At 44.5% G+C, this 17,483-nt stretch overlaps 1 long non-coding RNA gene across 1 annotated transcript in view; it reads left to right on the top strand.

Moving 5' to 3' along the window:
- The window catches only part of LOC144592325 (uncharacterized), a 54,789-nt gene that overhangs the window by 11,403 nt on the left and 25,903 nt on the right, over window positions 1-17,483 (top strand). The window contains exon 3 of the long non-coding RNA XR_013547113.1: window positions 9,997-10,128. This is a non-coding gene — a long non-coding RNA (uncharacterized LOC144592325). The remainder of the gene's footprint in view (window positions 1-9,996; window positions 10,129-17,483) is intronic.

The raw sequence follows: 17,483 nt of genomic DNA, 5'->3' as shown, positions 1-17,483 counted from the left end.
GAGGATTCCTTTGGATGTTACAAGTTAAACCATTCTAAATCTGACACAAAGTGCTGGCGGCGCCTAACGGCAGCGGCTGACTAGCAGTCTGTCCGTCTTTTTTTTCCCTTTTTTTGTTGTGTGTCGGTGTTGGGATGGTTTTTATATACATATTTTTTTCGGTTGTGTATGTGTGGGAGGGGGTGGTGGTGTGGGTGGGTGGGTGTGGGGGGGGGAACTTTTCTCTTCCTCACGGCGCGGGGTGCGGCTCGGCCGCTGGACTTTACATCCCGGTGCGGCTTGGGCGCTGGACTTTACATCACCCGGTGCGGCTTGGCCGCTGGACTTTACATCCCGGTGCGGCTTGGCCGCTGGACTTAACAGTGCCCGGTGCAGCTCGGCTGCGGGGATTTAACATCGCCCGGTGCAGCTCGGCCGCGGGGCTTAACATCGCCCGGTGCAGCTCGGCTGCGGGGCTTTTCATCGCTGGTGCGGCTCGGCTGCGGACTTGACATCGCCCGGTGCGGCTCGACCACGGGACTTAGCTGCGCAAGGCTTGGTCGCGGGCCTTTCATCGCCCGGTTCGGCCGCGAGACGTTTCAGCGCCCGGTGCGGGGACTGTGCGGGTCGGTCGGGGACGAGCTGTCTGTCCGTGGGGAAGAGAGTGGAAGTTTTGTTGCCTCCATCACAGTGAGGGGGTGTTTGGAGTCACTGTGATGGACGTTTGTGTTGGGGTTATGTGTCTTGTGTTCTTTTTTTTTTCTATGACTGCTATGTAGTTTCGTTCGGTACTTCGGTGCCGAACGACAAATAAAGCTCTGTTATACCTGTTATACCTGTTATAACTCAGCGGGTCAGGCAGCATCTCTGGAGAATGTGGATAGATTTAGATTTGTTTTTAGATTTTAGAGATACAGCACAGAAACAGGCCCTTCGGCCCATCGGGTCCGCGCCGCCCAGCGATCCCCGCACACTAACACTATCCTACACCCACTAGGAACTATTTTTACATTTGCCCAGCCAATTAACCTACATACCTGTACGTCTTTGGAGTGTGGGTGGAAACCGAAGATCTCGGAGAAAACCCACGCAGGTCACGGGGAGAACGTACAAACTCCGTACAGACGGCGCCCGTAGTCAGGATCGAACCTGATTCTCCGGCGCTGCATTCGCTGTAAGGCAGCAACTCTACCGCTGCGCCACCGTGCCGCCTCAGCTGACGTCTCAGGTCGGAGTGCTTCTTGTTGAAGAAGGGTCCCAACCTGAAACGTCACCTATTCACGAGATGTCCTCCAGAGATGCTGCCTGAACCCGATGAGTTACTCCAGCACTTTGTGTCTTCTTTTGTAAATCAGCATCTGCAGTCCCTTGTATCAACATTCTAAATCTACCTTTAAGTAGTATACAACTAATACCTCAGCAACTATGATCTTCTACGGACCATGTCTCTGGTTGCACTGCAACTTTGGTTTTTGAACTATTATGACACCACAGAATTATTATTATTAATTTATTGTATTCTAGATTATTACCTATGCGTTTGTGTGTTATTGTGTTAATGGCCCTGCAGCAAGGAAGAATGTCATTATTCCGTTGCCTGTGCAAGTGACAGTTAAACATTCTGGCCAGGTTTTTAAGGAAGTGTGTGCCACATTTTGAGGAGGAATTCTCTGTAGACTCGTTTACAATTCTGTTCGGACAAGCGAGATGATAACTGTGTAAAATACAGGAAGGAAACCCCTCTGAACAATTTTTTAATAAATATTAATAATGAAATAATTCCAGTATGCATGTCAGAGGATACTGGTGAAAGATATATGTGCACCCTTATAAACTAATGACAGTGGCTGGACAACTCAGGTACCTGATACATCATTTATGTCTTTTTTTCTTCATTGACTTAACTGAGCCATAAATAATATTGTCATCAAAGAGCAGAAATAGATTTTAATCAATATTAGATCCGTTTAAATTAAATGAAAGGTCATTTTGGTGTTTTGATCAAAGGGATCGTGATTATCACAAACCACAGAATCGGTGAGAATGTGCTGTACTTCTTCACAGTCTGTGAGTGGTGAGATCTGTGAGCAGTGGTATTGGTAACATGATGGTGAGTGCTTATTGGTAAAGCTGCCTATTCGAGGTCTTCTTTGTTTGAGCGACTGACTGCAGGGAGAAGTAAACAGACAGTCAAGATCTGTAGCCAATAGTCCATAGTCGGTGGTCATGTCATAAGATCATAAGTGATAGGAGCAGAATTAGGCCATTCGGCCCATCAAGTCTACTCCGCCATTCAATCATGGCTGATCTATCTCTCCCTCCTAACCCCATTCTCCTGCCTTCTCCCCATAACCTCTGACACCCGTACTAATCAATAATTTATCTATGTATGGCCAGTAGATATCTAAAGATGTAGTGTTGGGTCAGGCAGCATCAGTGGAGATCATGGACAGGTGATGTTTCAGGACGGGACCCTTTTTCAGACTCTGCAGTTCTCACTTCTACCTGCAGTCGTTCAAACAAAACAGACTCTGAGAAAGGATCCCAAACCAAAACGTCATCGTATCCAGTAGAAGGCAGAAAGAAAGAACTGCAGATGCTGGTTTATACACAAGAAGACACAAAGTGCTGCAGTAACTCAACAGGTCAGTCAGCATCTCTGGAGAAGATGGATAGGTGATGTTTCTGGTCGATACCTTTGTAGTGGGGGAGAGAAGACGGATTGTAGTGGGGGAGAGAAGAAAGCTGGAAGAGGTTGGGGGGTGGTGGGATTGGTATGGGGTAGATAAGAGGTTACCTAAAACTGGAGAATTTAATGTTCATACCATTTGATTATAAACTACACCTATCCATATTCGCCAGAGATACTGCCTGACCCATTGAGATACTCCTGCACTTTGTATCTATTTTTACACAAAAACATTGGCCAAATAAAGGCAAATGAGTATAGCCTATTGGCGTGAACAAGGTGGACTGAAGGGCCTGGTTTTGTGCTGTACAGCTCAGTCTCTATGAGATGCATTGTATATAGAGCCCAGGAACAGGCCATATGGCCGTAACAGTCCATGTTGATGTTTACACTCCTCAATCCTCCTCCTATCTTTCTTCAGCTCATTTTGCCAACATAACCCTCTATGCTATTCTCTGTCACATGCTTTGACCAAGCTTCTGGTGTTCCATCAGATCAAAGCACATAAATGCTCATTAATCTTCTTTCACCTATACATGACGTTAGCCCGTCTGCACAGTGTGTTGGCGGCAGGTACGATAGCATCATTTCAGAGGCTTTTGGGCTGTCTGGAGAAACATCAATGAACCAAATGGGTTTTACATCAAAGGATACAAAGTGCTGGAGTAACTCAGTGGGTCAGGCAGCATCTCTGGAAAACAGGGGTAGCCGACGTTTCAGGTCGAAATGCTTCTTCAGGCTGGGTTTTTCATCAATCTAGCTGATACATGATCACCAAGACTGAGACAAGCCTTTTCAATTTCATATTTGTTAATTATATGAATTTAAATTCTCCAGCTGCTGAGGTGGGATTTGAACTGGTTCAGTAACATAACCCCATTTCCTCGCTGAGTTTAACGTGTAATCAATATGCAAACTCAGCCGCTTCATGGCAATCACAGGGTGGTTCACCACGACATGGTGGTCGGATGAAGCCAAAGCTGCAAAATTGCGAACCTTCCAGGTGACTCCTGGAGTAACTCTTGTTTACTCCAAGTTACAGGAATATTTGCAGGTTAAGTGTGAGATGTCCTCGTGATTGAAGCACATTCAAAGAAATAGAATATCAATAAGCTTTTTTTTTAACGTTCTGAAATCCCTTGCATCCCCACACACACAAAAAAAAGTAAGTGCTGGAAGAACTCAGCGGGTCTTTCTTCCAGATTTCAGCCTTTGCAGTTCCTTGTAAGTTCCCTATGTACAATGTTGCTTTGATATTTCATGACAGTTGTTGCATTCATTAAAACATTAAATTAATCTTCTAGTAAAATATTCTTCCCCGCTGTTATCAGCCTCTTGAATGAACCTCATATGCTGGGGATGAATTCCCGATTTTCCAAAGTTGATAAAGTGTCTGCCTCAACTATCTCCTCTGATAGCTTGTTCCATATACCCTCCACCCTCTGTGTGAAAAAGTTGCCCATCAGGTTGCTATTAAATCTCTCCCCTCTCAACTGAAACCTATATTCTCTGGTTCTCAATTGCTCTACTCTGGGTAAAATACTCTGTGTATTTACTTTATCTATTCCACTCATGATCATACACCCCTCATCCTCCTGCGTTCCAAAAAATATATAATTCTAGTCTACCCCAACCTCTCCCTATAGTTCAGCTCCTCAAGTCCTGGCAACATCCTTGTAAATCTTCTCTGCACTCGTTCCAGCTTAACAACATCTTTCCTACAGCAGGGTGGCCAAAATTGAACACAATACTCCAAATGTGGCCTCACTAACTTCTATAGTCAATAGCCTGACTGATGAAGGCCAATGTGTCAAAAGCCTTCTTGACTAGCCTGGAGCTATGTACCTGCTCTCTTAGATCCCTCTGCTCTACAACAGTCCCCAGGGCCCTGCCATTCACTGTGAAGGTCCTGCCCTGGTTTGACTTCCCAAAATTCAACACCTTCCACTTATTTGCTTAAAACTCCATTAACCATTCATCAGCCTCCTGGCCCAACTGATCAAGATCCTTCTGTAAATTTTTGATAACCATCTTCACTACAGTTTTTTAATCCGCTCTATCTCTGCAGCTGTGGCACTGCTTTCTGCACTCTGTTTATTTTTGCATTTGTGCTATCTGTTGTGCTCAAGTGTGGTATGATTGCAAGCACGTATGGTATGATTTGCCTGGATAGGATTAGGTTGAGATTTATCATTGTCACGTGTATCAAGGTACAGTGAAAAGCTTCGTTTTGCAAGCTATTCAATCAAATCAGATAATATTACACGTAAATCCAATCAAGCCAAACGCAAGCACGCAAAGCAAAGCTTTTCACTCTATCTCAGTGCAGGTGACAATATAAACCAATACCGATTCCAATCAGGAGACATAAGGAACTGCAGACGCTGGAATCTTGAGCAAAACACAAAGTATTGGAGGAACTCGGCAGGTCAGGCAGCATCTATGGTGAGAATAACAGACGCCGTTTCGGGCCGGGAACTTTCTTTAGACTGATGAAGGGTATTGACCTGACCTGAAACTTTGCCTGCCCATTCCCTCCACAGACGCTACCTAATCCGCTGATTTCCTCCAGCACTTTGTACTTTGACCAATTCCCATTAGGCAGAATTTTACAGCTGCTTTCGAAACTACTTTGGTTTAATTTTTAACCAAAATTATTTCTGCTATGCTTCTAACCTTTTGAGTAAATGCCAGTGATTAGAAGCTGTGTTCTGTGACATCGCTGTAACTGATGGTACCCACGCAAGAATCAGCACACAGGAGACCGCACTTGTCTGGAACCTTACTGCCCCACTTCACCATCTTGCCAATTAAAATCCTGTACACTTTTGATATGCTGCAATTAACATATGACAAAATTAAGCTCTTCACTCAATGCAGTAATAATTAGCATCTACAGTGCACCAGTTCACACTGAAAAACTTTTGGATGAGATTTTAAATGCCTGCTCTGTTCTCCCAGGTATTTATATGTAAGAGGCCCCCTGGAGTCATTGTTATGGAGTCATAGTTATACAGCACAGAAACAAACCCTTCGGCCCAACTTGCCCATGCCAACCAAGTTGGCTAGTCCCATTTGTCTGCATTTGGGCAATATCCAAAAATGGGCCATTGGGGCAACACAGTGGCACAGCGTTAGAGTTGCTGCCTTACAGCGCCAGAGACCCGGGTTCGATCGTGACTACAGGTGCTGCCTGTACAGAGTTTGTATGTTCTCACTGTGACTGCATGGGTTTTCTCTGGGTGGTCCGGTTTCCTCCCAAGCTCCAAAGATGTACAAGATTGCAGGTTAATTGGCTTTGGTAAAATTGTAAATTATGTCTAGTGTGTAGGATAGAGCTGGTGTATAGGGTGATCGCTGATCAGCGCAGACTGGGTGGGCTGAAGGGCCTGTTTCTGTGCTGTATGTCAAAAGTCTAAATATCCCTCTAAACCCTACCCATCCATACATCAGTCCAAGTATTTTTTTAAAGTTGTAATTGTATCCAGTTCTATAGCTTTATCTGGCAGCTCATTCCAGATATGGACTACCCTCTGAGTGAAAAAGTTGCCCCTGAGGTTCCTCCTAAATTTCTAAGCCTAAGCCCTCATGGCTTCCTCCACCATGGAAACTACCCATCCTCCTGGCACCCTCTGAAGAAGAGCTGTGCAGTTCTCCACCCAGTTTAGCTGATTATTATTCCTCAACCAACATTGCAAGGGAACAGAAAGCACAAGAAACTGCAGATGCTGGAAACTTCAGCAAAAAAAAAAAGTGCTGAAGGAACTCAATGGGCCAGGCAGCATCTGTGGAGGAAATGAACCCTTCACAGATGCAGCCTGAACCATTTAGGTTTAGGTTTATTATTGCCATGTGCACCAAGGTACAATGAAAAGCTTTGCTCTGCATGGTATTCAATCCACTCAGATAATACTATATGTAAATACAAATCTGTCAAACTCAAGAATGATAGAACAAAGGGGAAGGAGTGCAGAATATAGTTCTCAGCATTGTAGCGCATCAGTTCCATAGACAAAGTTCAAAGTCCGCAATGGGGTGGAGGTGAGTTAGGCAGTATCCTAGCTTATAGAAGGAATGTTCAGAAGCCTGGTATCAGCGGGGAAGAAGCTGATCCTGAGTCTGGTGGTGCGCATTTCATCCTTCTGTACCTTCTGCTGGATGGGAGTGGGGAGAAGAAAGAATGACCAGGGTGGGACAAGTCTTTGATTATGTTGGCTGCTTTTCTGAGACAGCGTGAAGTGTAGATGGAGTCAATGGTGGGGAGGCTGGTCTGTATGAAGACTGGGCTACCTCTACAACCCTCTGAAACTTCTTGCTGAGTTCCTTCAGCATTTTTTGGTGCTGTTTTTTGTTCATTTCTGAAAAACGGATTGTCAGACAGTCCTTTCCTCTGCCACATTGCTGACTGAACACCAGAAGATTGTCATAGAGTTATAGGGATGTACAGCATGGAAACAGGCCCGTCAGCCCCATCAGCCCATCTAATCCATACTGTCCATCAACCATCCATTTACAATAATCTCCATATGTTTATTCTCCTCACATTCTCATCAAGAGACAGGATCTAAGTGTATTTGGAAAGTCGAAGAGTGATTCAGAATAATCAACATGACTTTTTGCATCGGAAATAGTGTCTCACGGATTTGAATTCGTTTTTTTGAAGTGATGAGATAATAAGATCGTAAGTTCAAGGTGCAGAATTAGGCCATTTGGCCCATCGAGTCGGCTCCGCCATTCGATCATGGCTGATCTATCTTTTCCTCTAAACCCCATTCTCCTGTCTTCTCCCCGTAACCTTTGATGCCCTTACTAATCAAGAACCTACTGATCTCTGCTTTAAAAGTACCCAATGACCTGGCCACCACAGCTGTCTGTGGCAAGAGGATTGATGTTTGTTTTCTACATGGACTTTAGCAAGACCTTTGACAAGGTCCCATATGGTAGGCTGGACTAGATTACATGGAAGATAGACACAGAAAGCTGGAGTAACTCAGCAGGACAGGCAGCATCTCTGGAGAGAAGGAATGGGTGATGTTTCGGGTCGAGACCCTTCTTCAGAACTTCTTCTGACCATTCCTTCTCTCCAGAGATGCTGCCTATCCCGTTGACTTACTCCAGCTTTTTTGTGTCCATCTTCAGTTTAAACCAGTATCTGCAGTTCCTTCCTATAGATTACATGGAATTCAGGATGAGTTAGCCATTTGGATATAAAATTGACTTTATTAAAGGAGTAAGAGGGTGCTAGTGGAGGTTTTTGATTAGATTGGAGGTATATGACCATTGGTGTGCCACAAGGATTGGTGCTGGGTCTTATGTTCTTTATCATATGCATTAAATGTAGGCTGAAGAATGGTGAATGGAGTTTAATTTAGTTAAGTGTCATGTGTTGCATTTGGTAGGTCAAGTCAGGGCAGGACCTTCACAGTGAATGGTAAAACCTTGGAGAGTGTTGTAGAGCAGAGTGATCTAGGAAATACATAGTTCCCTAAATATGGCATTGCAGGTAGATAGAGTGAGGAAGACCACTTTTTGCAAACTGTCCTCTATCAGTCAGTGAATTAAGTAAAGAGGTTGGGACATTATGTTGCAGTTGTATGAAATGTTGATCAGGCTGCAAATGGGATATTGTGTTCAGTGTTGATCATCCTGCTGTAGGAAGGATGTCATTAAACTGGAAAGAGTACAGAGAAGATTTGCAAGGATGTTGACAGGGCTCAAGGGCCTGAACTCCAGGCAGAGATTTGCAGGCTACAACATAATACCTTGGAGTGCAGGAGGCTGAGGGATATAAAAGATCATCAGTGAAATCGATAAGGTAAATGCATATTTTATTACCCAGAGTAGGGCAATTGACAACCCGAGGATGTAGGCTTAAGCTGGAAGGAGTGCAGAGAAGATTTACAAGAATGTTGACAGGACTCGATCGAGAGCCTGAATTATACAGAGAGATTGGGCAGGCTAGGACTTTATTTCTTGTGCACAGGAGGATGAGGGGTAATCTTATGGAGGGGTATAATATCATGAGGGGAATAGACAGGGGTATAATATCATGAGGTGAATGCACAGAGTTCTTCACCCAGGGTAGGAGAATCAAGAACTAGAGGCCATAGGTTTAGGTAAGATGGGAAAGATATAATGAAAACCCGAGGGGCAACTGTTTCACTCAGAGGGTGGAGGGTATATGGAACAAGCTGCCAGAGGTAGTGGTTGAGCGGGTACTGTAACAACGTTTAAAAGACATGGTCAGATACATGGATAGGATAGGTTTAGAGGGTTATGGACCTAATGTGGGGCAGGCGGACTAGTTTAGATGGGGTATCTTGGTCAGCATGGGTGAGTGGGCTGAAGGGTCGGTTTCCATCTGTTGACTCTATGACTATATAACTCAGAACATTTTCTCCTTTCAAGTTGTTCAGTTCCCTTTTTTAAGCAGCCTGATTGAATGTTTCTCCACTATCCGGCACTGCCCCAAGACTTTCACCACCCACAGCATGAAAATACTGCAATGGGAACTTTTGAAGTTCAGAGGCAAAAAACACTGAGCTTTGTATTGAAGATGCAAGAGACTGCAAATGTTAGAAACATGAGTGAAAATCAAAGTGTTGGGGGAACTCTCAACATCTGTGGAGGGAAATTGACAGAAGATGTTTTGGGTCAGAACCCTTCTTTAGTTTAGATCGAAGATAGGTATAAAGTGGAGTGCGGGTCAGGCAGCATCTCTGGAGAAAAAGGATAAGTGAGTTTCGGGTCGAGACCCTTCTTCAGACCCGACCTGAAATGTCACCCATCCTTTTTCTCCAGAGATGCTACCTGACCCTCCGAGTTACCCCAGCACTTTGTGTCTATCTTCGGTGTAAACTAGCATCTGCAGTTCCTTTCTACACCCTTCTTTACTTTAGTTTAGTTTAGTTTTGTTTATTGTCACGTGTACCGAGATACTGTGTAAAGCTTTCTTGTTGCGTGATAACCAGTCAGCAGACACACTATACGTGATTCCAATCGAGGCATCCACCGTTTACAGACACAGGAGAAAAGGAAATAACGTATAGTGCAAGATAAAGTACAGTAAAGTCCATTAAAGGTAGTCTAAGCGTCTCCAACGAGGTAAATGGTAACTCAGGATCATTCTCTATTTGTTGATAGGATGGTTCAGTTGCCTGTTGACAAATGGGAAGAAACTTCAGACTCTTCTGTGGGATGCAGGATCCCAATGAGAAACATCTTCTATACATCTCACTCAACATATGCTGCCTGACCTGCAATTTTTTTAATTTGCCGTTGTTTTGTCCAGTTTTATTTGAGAATAAGCATTCTTGTCTGTCTCCTAGGTAAGGACCGACTCTCCGAGTGCCTCCATGTGTCAACAAGCCAAGCCGGCCAGTTTATTGAAAGCTTCCTCCAGAAGTACAAGGAAGTGCGCACATTCACTCAGAGAACCATACAGCAGTGCCACCAACAAGGTGGGTTTTGATGATTGTAGGGGGGAATTTAGTGTTATACCTGCACCTTGATTCTGACTTTACTTGGGGCCTAGCTCAGGAACATAAACAAAATGAAACATCTCGTAGATCAGCGGTGAGTTTCTCAAATAAGTCAGTTTATTGAAGGCCTTAACAGTGCACACTGAAAAACACCGAGAGAACCCAAAGTGCTTCAAAGATTCACAGTGTCTACAGCATTTTTACATTCTCATGACACAATGGTTACTTGTGGATACTACATATTTTAAATGTCATCATTGCTCAATGTCTCTGTAACCTTTCATCTTTGTTTTTCCCCAGAGGTATCTTTAACCTTATGCTCCATGTTACTTAAAAAAAAATCACTCATCCCATTTGTATAACAAGTGGTCCCCATAAATGTCAGTACCCATGATAAGGTTTATTACCCTCAGCTTAGTTTACAACCTCCAATGTTTATTTTAACTAAACTAGCTGTGCTGTGGAACCTAAACACCATGATAAGTCTATTTATAGTCTAACTAATATCCTTAGGTTCCCTAAGTTGGCCATTTTTCCCCATCATACTTCCCAGGTATGGGTTACACACATTATAAACTACTTATTCTCCTTACAATTTCAAAATTTCTGACAACAATAAACTTCCTGACACCAGATACAATAGTGATATTTACATGGGCAGCACAGTGGCTCAGTGGTAGAGCTGCTGCCTTACAGCTGCAGAGACCAGGGTTCGATCCGGAATATTGGTGCTGTCTCTACGAAGTTTGCACATTCTCCCTGTGACTGCATGGGTTTTCTCCGGGTGCTCCAGTTTCCTCCCACACTCGAAAGACGTGCAGGTTTGTGGGTTAATGGCTTCTGTAAAATTGTAAATCATCCCTAGGATGGCTCTGGTGTACAGGGTGATCGCTGGTCGGTGCGGACTCGGTAGGCCGAAGGGCGTTTCTCCACGCTGTATCTCTAAACGAAACTAAAAACTAAAAAAGGGTTTTAAATAGGCACAGGGATATGCAGGATATGGAGAGATATGGATCATGTTCAGACAGAGGAGATTAATTTAACTTAGCATCATGTTGGGCATGGACATTGGGCACTAAATGGCCTGTTTCTGTGCTATACTGTTCTGTGTCCTATGTACTGCATTGAAGGTCAGTCATTTTCCCATTGGGCTGGAGTCCCACACAGACCAGAGCAGCTGAGATTTGTAGTCTCCCTTTTCCCTCTGGACACTGGTGAACCAAATGTTTTCAACAGTCTGGTACATTCACAGTCACATTTACCCACACAAGTATTTTATGCTCAGGTTACTAGACCTTTCAGGATCTCATAATTTGTGCACAATTAAATCATTCAGTTGAACTGTTGTTGAACCATGTACATACTCCCTACAGCCAAAGAGCATCTCTGAGCTATCCTACACTTCTGGGCAACAGAATTCACACATGCCTTACCAAGGCAACGTATATATATTTTTTTGTGCTAATATTTATTCTCTGTCGGATTTATTTGGATTTTAAAATTCATATATCCCAAACATACTACCATTCATTGTTTTGGCATTGATGTCTCCCATTAATTTTGGCTTTGGCTAAGTTTGGTCCCTATTTATTTACAGCAATGTTTCAAAGAGTCATTGAGTCATTGCACAGAAATAGACCCTTCATCGCAGTGAGTCTTCACCAACCATCAACCACCTTTTTACACTAATCCTACTTTAATCATTTTTTTTTGTGGCTTTCTCACAACCCCATCAGCTCCCTCCAGATTGTACTTATTCATAAACACACTCATGGTGATTCACAGCCACCAATTAACCTACAAGCCTGCACGTCTTTGGGATGTGGGGGGAAACTAGGCACCTTGAGGAAACCCAAGGAAAAACATGCAAACTCCACACAGACAGCACCCGGGGTCAGGATTGGTTTTGGTATAGGTTTATCATTGTCACCTGTACCGAGACACAGTGAAAGACTTGTTTGCGTGCTATCCAGTGTAATCATAGTATCCCTGAGTATAATCAAGCCATGCACAAGGAGAACAGGTAGTGCAAAGAGAAAAATACGAGTGCAGAATATGGTGTTACAGTGGTACTGTTACAGAGAAAGTGCTAAATCCACAGTCAGGTAGGTTGGGAGTTCAGAACCACATCCTAGTTTACGAGAGGGCTGTTCAGTAGTCTGATTACAACGGCAAAGAAGCTGATCCTGAATCTGGTGGTACGTGCTTTCAAGCTTTCGTATCTTCTGCCCAACAGGAGAGGGGAGAACTGTTTATGTCATTTTTCCAGGTAAATGGATGGGAAAGGTTTAGAGGGACATGGACCAAAAGGGAAGCATCTTACTAGCTTAGAGGTGCATCTCGGTCAGCATGGAGAAGTTGGGCCAAAGGGCCTGTTTCCGTGCTGTATGAATCTATGACTATGAATGATCGGGTTGAAAATGATCCTTGATTATGTTGGTTGCAATTCCGGGGGAGTTTGAAATGTAACTCGTGGATTGAACCCAAGTCTCTGGTACACTGAGACAGCAGCTCCACACATTACACCACTGTGCTGCTAGATCTAAGAACCTTTTTAGCCAAGCAAGGTTTTCCAAATCTGAAGTCTGAAGAAGGGTTCAGATTAAAAACATCACCTATCTGTGTTCTCCAGGGATGCTGCCAAACCCACTGAGTTACTCCAACACTTGGTGTCTTTTTTCAACAATATTTAATTTGGGACTAACACAATCTATAAAGCTGTAAATCTGATGGAAGGTGACGCATAGTTCTTTATTTTTAAACATTCTCAGGCTACAAGGCAGGGCAAGTATTTCTAACCAATCATTCATTGTACTTGAGAAAGGAGAGATGACATAAACTCTAGGCTACAGACAGCCAGTGGCTTACTGGCCTAATGTAAAGTGAAGTTAAGAGTCATTGGTGTGGGTCTGATCCATGTAGGTCAGGCCAGGTGAGACACCAAGAATCCCTCCCTCTTAGGGCGGCACAGTGGCGCAGCGGCAGAGTTGCTGCTTGCAGCGCCAGAGACCCGAGTTCAATACTGACTGCGGGTGCTGTCTGTACGGAGCTTTTACGTTCTCCCTGTGACCACGCGGCTTTTCTCCGGGAGCTCCGGTTTCTTCCCACATTCCAAAGACATTTGGGTTTGCAGGTTAATTGGCTTCTGTAAATTGTCCCGAGTGTATAGGACAGAAGGCGTAGGCGTGATCACTGGTCGGTGTGGACACGGTGAGCTGAAGGGCCTGTTTCTATGTTGTATCTCTAAAACTAAAACGGCACTAGTAAATCAATTGGATTTTCACAACAATCCAGCGGCTTCATTCTGATTTTGTAAAATCTATTTTTTTGAAGTTCCTCTTATTTTCAATCTGAATTTCAATTACCCCACTGCTGTGCCGGGTTTTGGATTGATTATCACATGAATTAGAGCGCTCACTGATCTATCTCATGCCTTTTGGTTGAAATCCCTGCAGCGGGATCTATTTCTGGATAATCCTCAGATCTCGCTTTCAGCTCCCGAGACTCTTGCTTCAGAATACCGTCCCCCGTAACATTATCAAAATCAACGCTTTTTACATCTTGCAGCATTCTGGTTGTCCGTCCAACTCAGGTGAATGAATAGTGTAGTCTCCTTACTCTAAGTACCACACAGCAGAGGACTCCAGTGCTGAAGTAACTCAGTGAGTCAAGTGGCATCTCCGGAGAACCAGAACTAGTGGCATTTCGGGGCCAGACTGATTACTTACCAACTCAGATATATAAAATTATGAGAGGCACAGATAGGGTAGACAGTCAGAGCCATTATCCCAGGGTGGAAATGTCAAATACTAGAGGGCACAGTTTTAAGGTTAGAGAGGGAATGTTTAAAGGAGATGTGTGGGGCAAGTTTTTTACATAGTGGGTGGTGGTTCATTTATTGTACTGATTATAGAGTCATTCAATACAGAACCAGGCCCTTCACCTATACTGTCCATGCGAACCATCAAGCATACTAAACAAACTAAAGACTGAAGTAACTCAGCGGCTCAGGCAGCATCTGTGGAGGGAATGGCTAGGCGATGTTTCGTGTCGGGGCCCTTCTTCAGTCTGAGTCTCAAGAAAGGTCATGACCTGAAATGTCAAGATGAGAGGGGATCTTATAGAAACATAAAAATAATGATGGAATTGGACAGGCTAGATGCAGGAAAAATGTTCCCGATGTTGGGGGAGTCCAGAACCAGGGGTCACAGTTTAAGAATAAGGAGTTGGCCATTTAGGACTGAGATGAGGAAAAACCTTTTCACCCAGAGAGTTGTGAATCTGTGGAATTCTCTGCCACAGCAGGCAGTGGAAGCCAATTCACTGTATGTCTTCAAGAGAGAGTTAGATATAGCTCTTAGAGCTAACGGAATAATGGGATATGGGGAGAAAGCAGGAACGGGGTACTGATTTTTGTTAATAGGAAAATAACTGCAGATGCTGGTACAAATCGAAGGTATCACAAAATACTGGAGTAACTCAGCAGGTCAGGCAGCATCTCTGGAGAGAAGGAATGGGCGACGTTTTGGGTCGAGACCCTTCTTCAAACAGAGCACATCAGTCTGAAGAAAGGTCTCGACCCGAAACGTCATCCATTCCTTCTCTCCAGAGATGCTGCATGACCTGCTGAGTTACACCAGCATTTTGTGATACCATGATCATATTGAATGGTGGTGGCTGGCTCAAAGCACCGAATGGCCTACACCTGCATCTATTTTCTATGTTTCTATGTCATCTGTCCATTTCCTTCACAGATGCTGCCTGTGTTCCTCCAGCATTTTGTGTTTTGCAGGAAATAATGTGATATCCCATTGCGATATCAAACATCGCAGATATTTGAACTGCGATGGGGGCCGTTGATATTGAACGTTAATGCTTTCTCTACATGTGTCGACGAGCCATCCACTCAGCCATGGGATGCTGTGCCCTTTGCCTAATGTCATATCTCCCTGCAGCCAGTCTGAATAAACACCAGATGATGGGAAGACTCTGACCTTCTATAAGAGTATAATTAGCTGCACAGTTCTCTCCATCCCTGAAAAACTGCTTCACTAGTGACCTGCCCCTGCTGAGAATATTCATTTCACCAAAGCAACTCCCTCGTTGTTGTACTTCGTAGTCCGGTATCTGTTATACCGTTGTTATGGCTCTGGAATGACCACAAGTACACGAATTTAAGGGTTTGAAAGCCGAGCATAAATCCAGGCTCAGTTTATTTCACGCCCACCTGGAACTAGAGTGCCCGCCAATATCACATCATTCCCATATATACATGTTGCCATGCGGGCAAACAAGATAGTCCTTGTGATATAACAAAATAGTCCCTGCAATATCACAACATCCCCCTTGTCTTATATAAAATAAAATATATTTAACAAACAAAACACTAAATACAAATGTTTTTTTTTATAAACACCATAATTCTTCAATAGTAACGATTATCAACAGTAGCGTGCAGTTACTGCACGTGTCACGTATTCTCCATCAGCATTATGTGCCAGTCGTTCCTCCTCTTTATGTTTAGTCTCAGTCCTGTTGCTGTCTGGAGTGACGCAATGGGGAGCCAAACCTGGTTTCTCCAGTGGAGGAACATCTCTCAACTGCACTCGATTCCGTCTTAATCTACTTCCATTTGGCGTTTCAATGACGTAAGATCTTGATTGTGGTTCGTCACAGATCATTCTCACTTCTGCTGGTATCCAGACATGAGTTGCTTGATCCACAACCCGGACTTTCTGTCCAATGTGTAATGGTTTCAAGTCTTGTCTCTTGACTGAATTGTCAAAATGCGCCTTCATACACTGCTTGCGCTCTTCAAGTCGCTCAAAGTTCCTTTGCCCTTGGTATGCCTTGTTCGTATCAAGGTTAGTGGGTAGAGGTGTCCGAATCTGTCTTCCGGGTGGTCACTCATCTCCGGGTGGTCACTCATCTCCGGGTGTGGCCGGTCTTTCCGATCGCCGTGTCGCGCCCTGGTGAGTGCTCAGTCTCTCGGCTCCGTGAGCGTTCGGCCTTACCGGTCGCTGCGCCTCCATGTGTGGCCGGTCGCCGCGCCTCCGTGTGTGGCCGATCCCTCCGGTCGCCGCGGCTCCATGTGTGGCCGGTTCCTCCGGTTTCCGAACTCGGGCCGGCACAGGGCTGGGGCACGATGTGGGCCTTCACTCGCCACCCTCAGCTGCTTGCAGCGTCCCGTCGGTAGCTCGGCGCTGACTTCTTATCAGGTACTTACATGCATAGTGGCCCTGTCGAGATGCATTCCTAGCATGCCACCATGTTGTACTTCGTAGTCTGGTATCTGTTATACCGTTGTTATGACTCTGGAATGACTACAAGTACACGTATTTAAGGGTTTGAAAGCCGAGCATAAATCCAAGCTCAGTTTATTTCACGGCCACCTAGAACCAGAGTGCCCGCCAATATTACGAACACCACAGAGACAGCATCTGGGTACAGGATTGAATCCAGGTTGCTGGAGTTGAAGCAGCTCCACTTGCTGCATCACCGTGCAACCTGAAAACTTCTTCTGCATTCGTCAGTGTAAACCCAGATCTCCTGAATGATAGATGAGCATTGTACCAATGACAAACAGCGGCTCTGTTGTAACAGGTTTTTAAAGATGGTTCATGGACTCCCAGGTTGCATGTTGAAGCACAGGGGGTGTAGTACGATACAGAACAGAAACAGGGCCTTCAGCCCAACCCATCCAAAGCTGACCAAAGTGTTTACCTGAGGTAGATACAAAACGCTGGAGTAACTCAGAGGGTCAGGCAGCATCTCTGGAGAAAAAGGATGGGTGACGTTTCGGGATGGGATGGAAAGGTCCCAACCCGAAATGCCACCCAGCCTTCTCCAGAGATGATGCATGACCCTCAGAGTTACTCCAGCACTTTGTGTCTATCTTTGGTACAAATCAGCATCTGCATTTCTTTGTTTCTACATTTTGTCTACCTGAGCTAGTCCCATTTGTCTGTGTTTGGTCCATATCTCTTGAAACCTTTTCCTATCCTCATATCTGTCTATATGTTTATTAAATGTTGTAATTGTACCCATTCCTACTTATTTCTCACAGATGTGTGCAGTGGTAGAGTTGCTGCCTCACATCGCCACAGACCCGGGTTTGATCCTGACCTCGGATATAATCTGGATGGAGTTTGCACATTCTCCCTGTGACCGCATGGGTTTTCACCAGGTGCTCTGGTTTCTTCCCACACTCCAGACACACAGGTTTGTAGGTTAATTGGCTTTGGTAAAACTGTAATTTGTCCCTCGTGTGTAGGATAGTGTTAGCGTAGAGGGATCGCCTGGTGCCATGCCGTATCTCTAACGCCTTACAACAC

This window comes from Rhinoraja longicauda, chromosome 3 (assembly GCF_053455715.1).
Source record: "Rhinoraja longicauda isolate Sanriku21f chromosome 3, sRhiLon1.1, whole genome shotgun sequence".
NCBI classification, from domain to species: Eukaryota; Metazoa; Chordata; class Chondrichthyes; order Rajiformes; family Arhynchobatidae; genus Rhinoraja; species Rhinoraja longicauda.
This window is presented reverse-complemented; position numbering and strand designations above follow the sequence as displayed.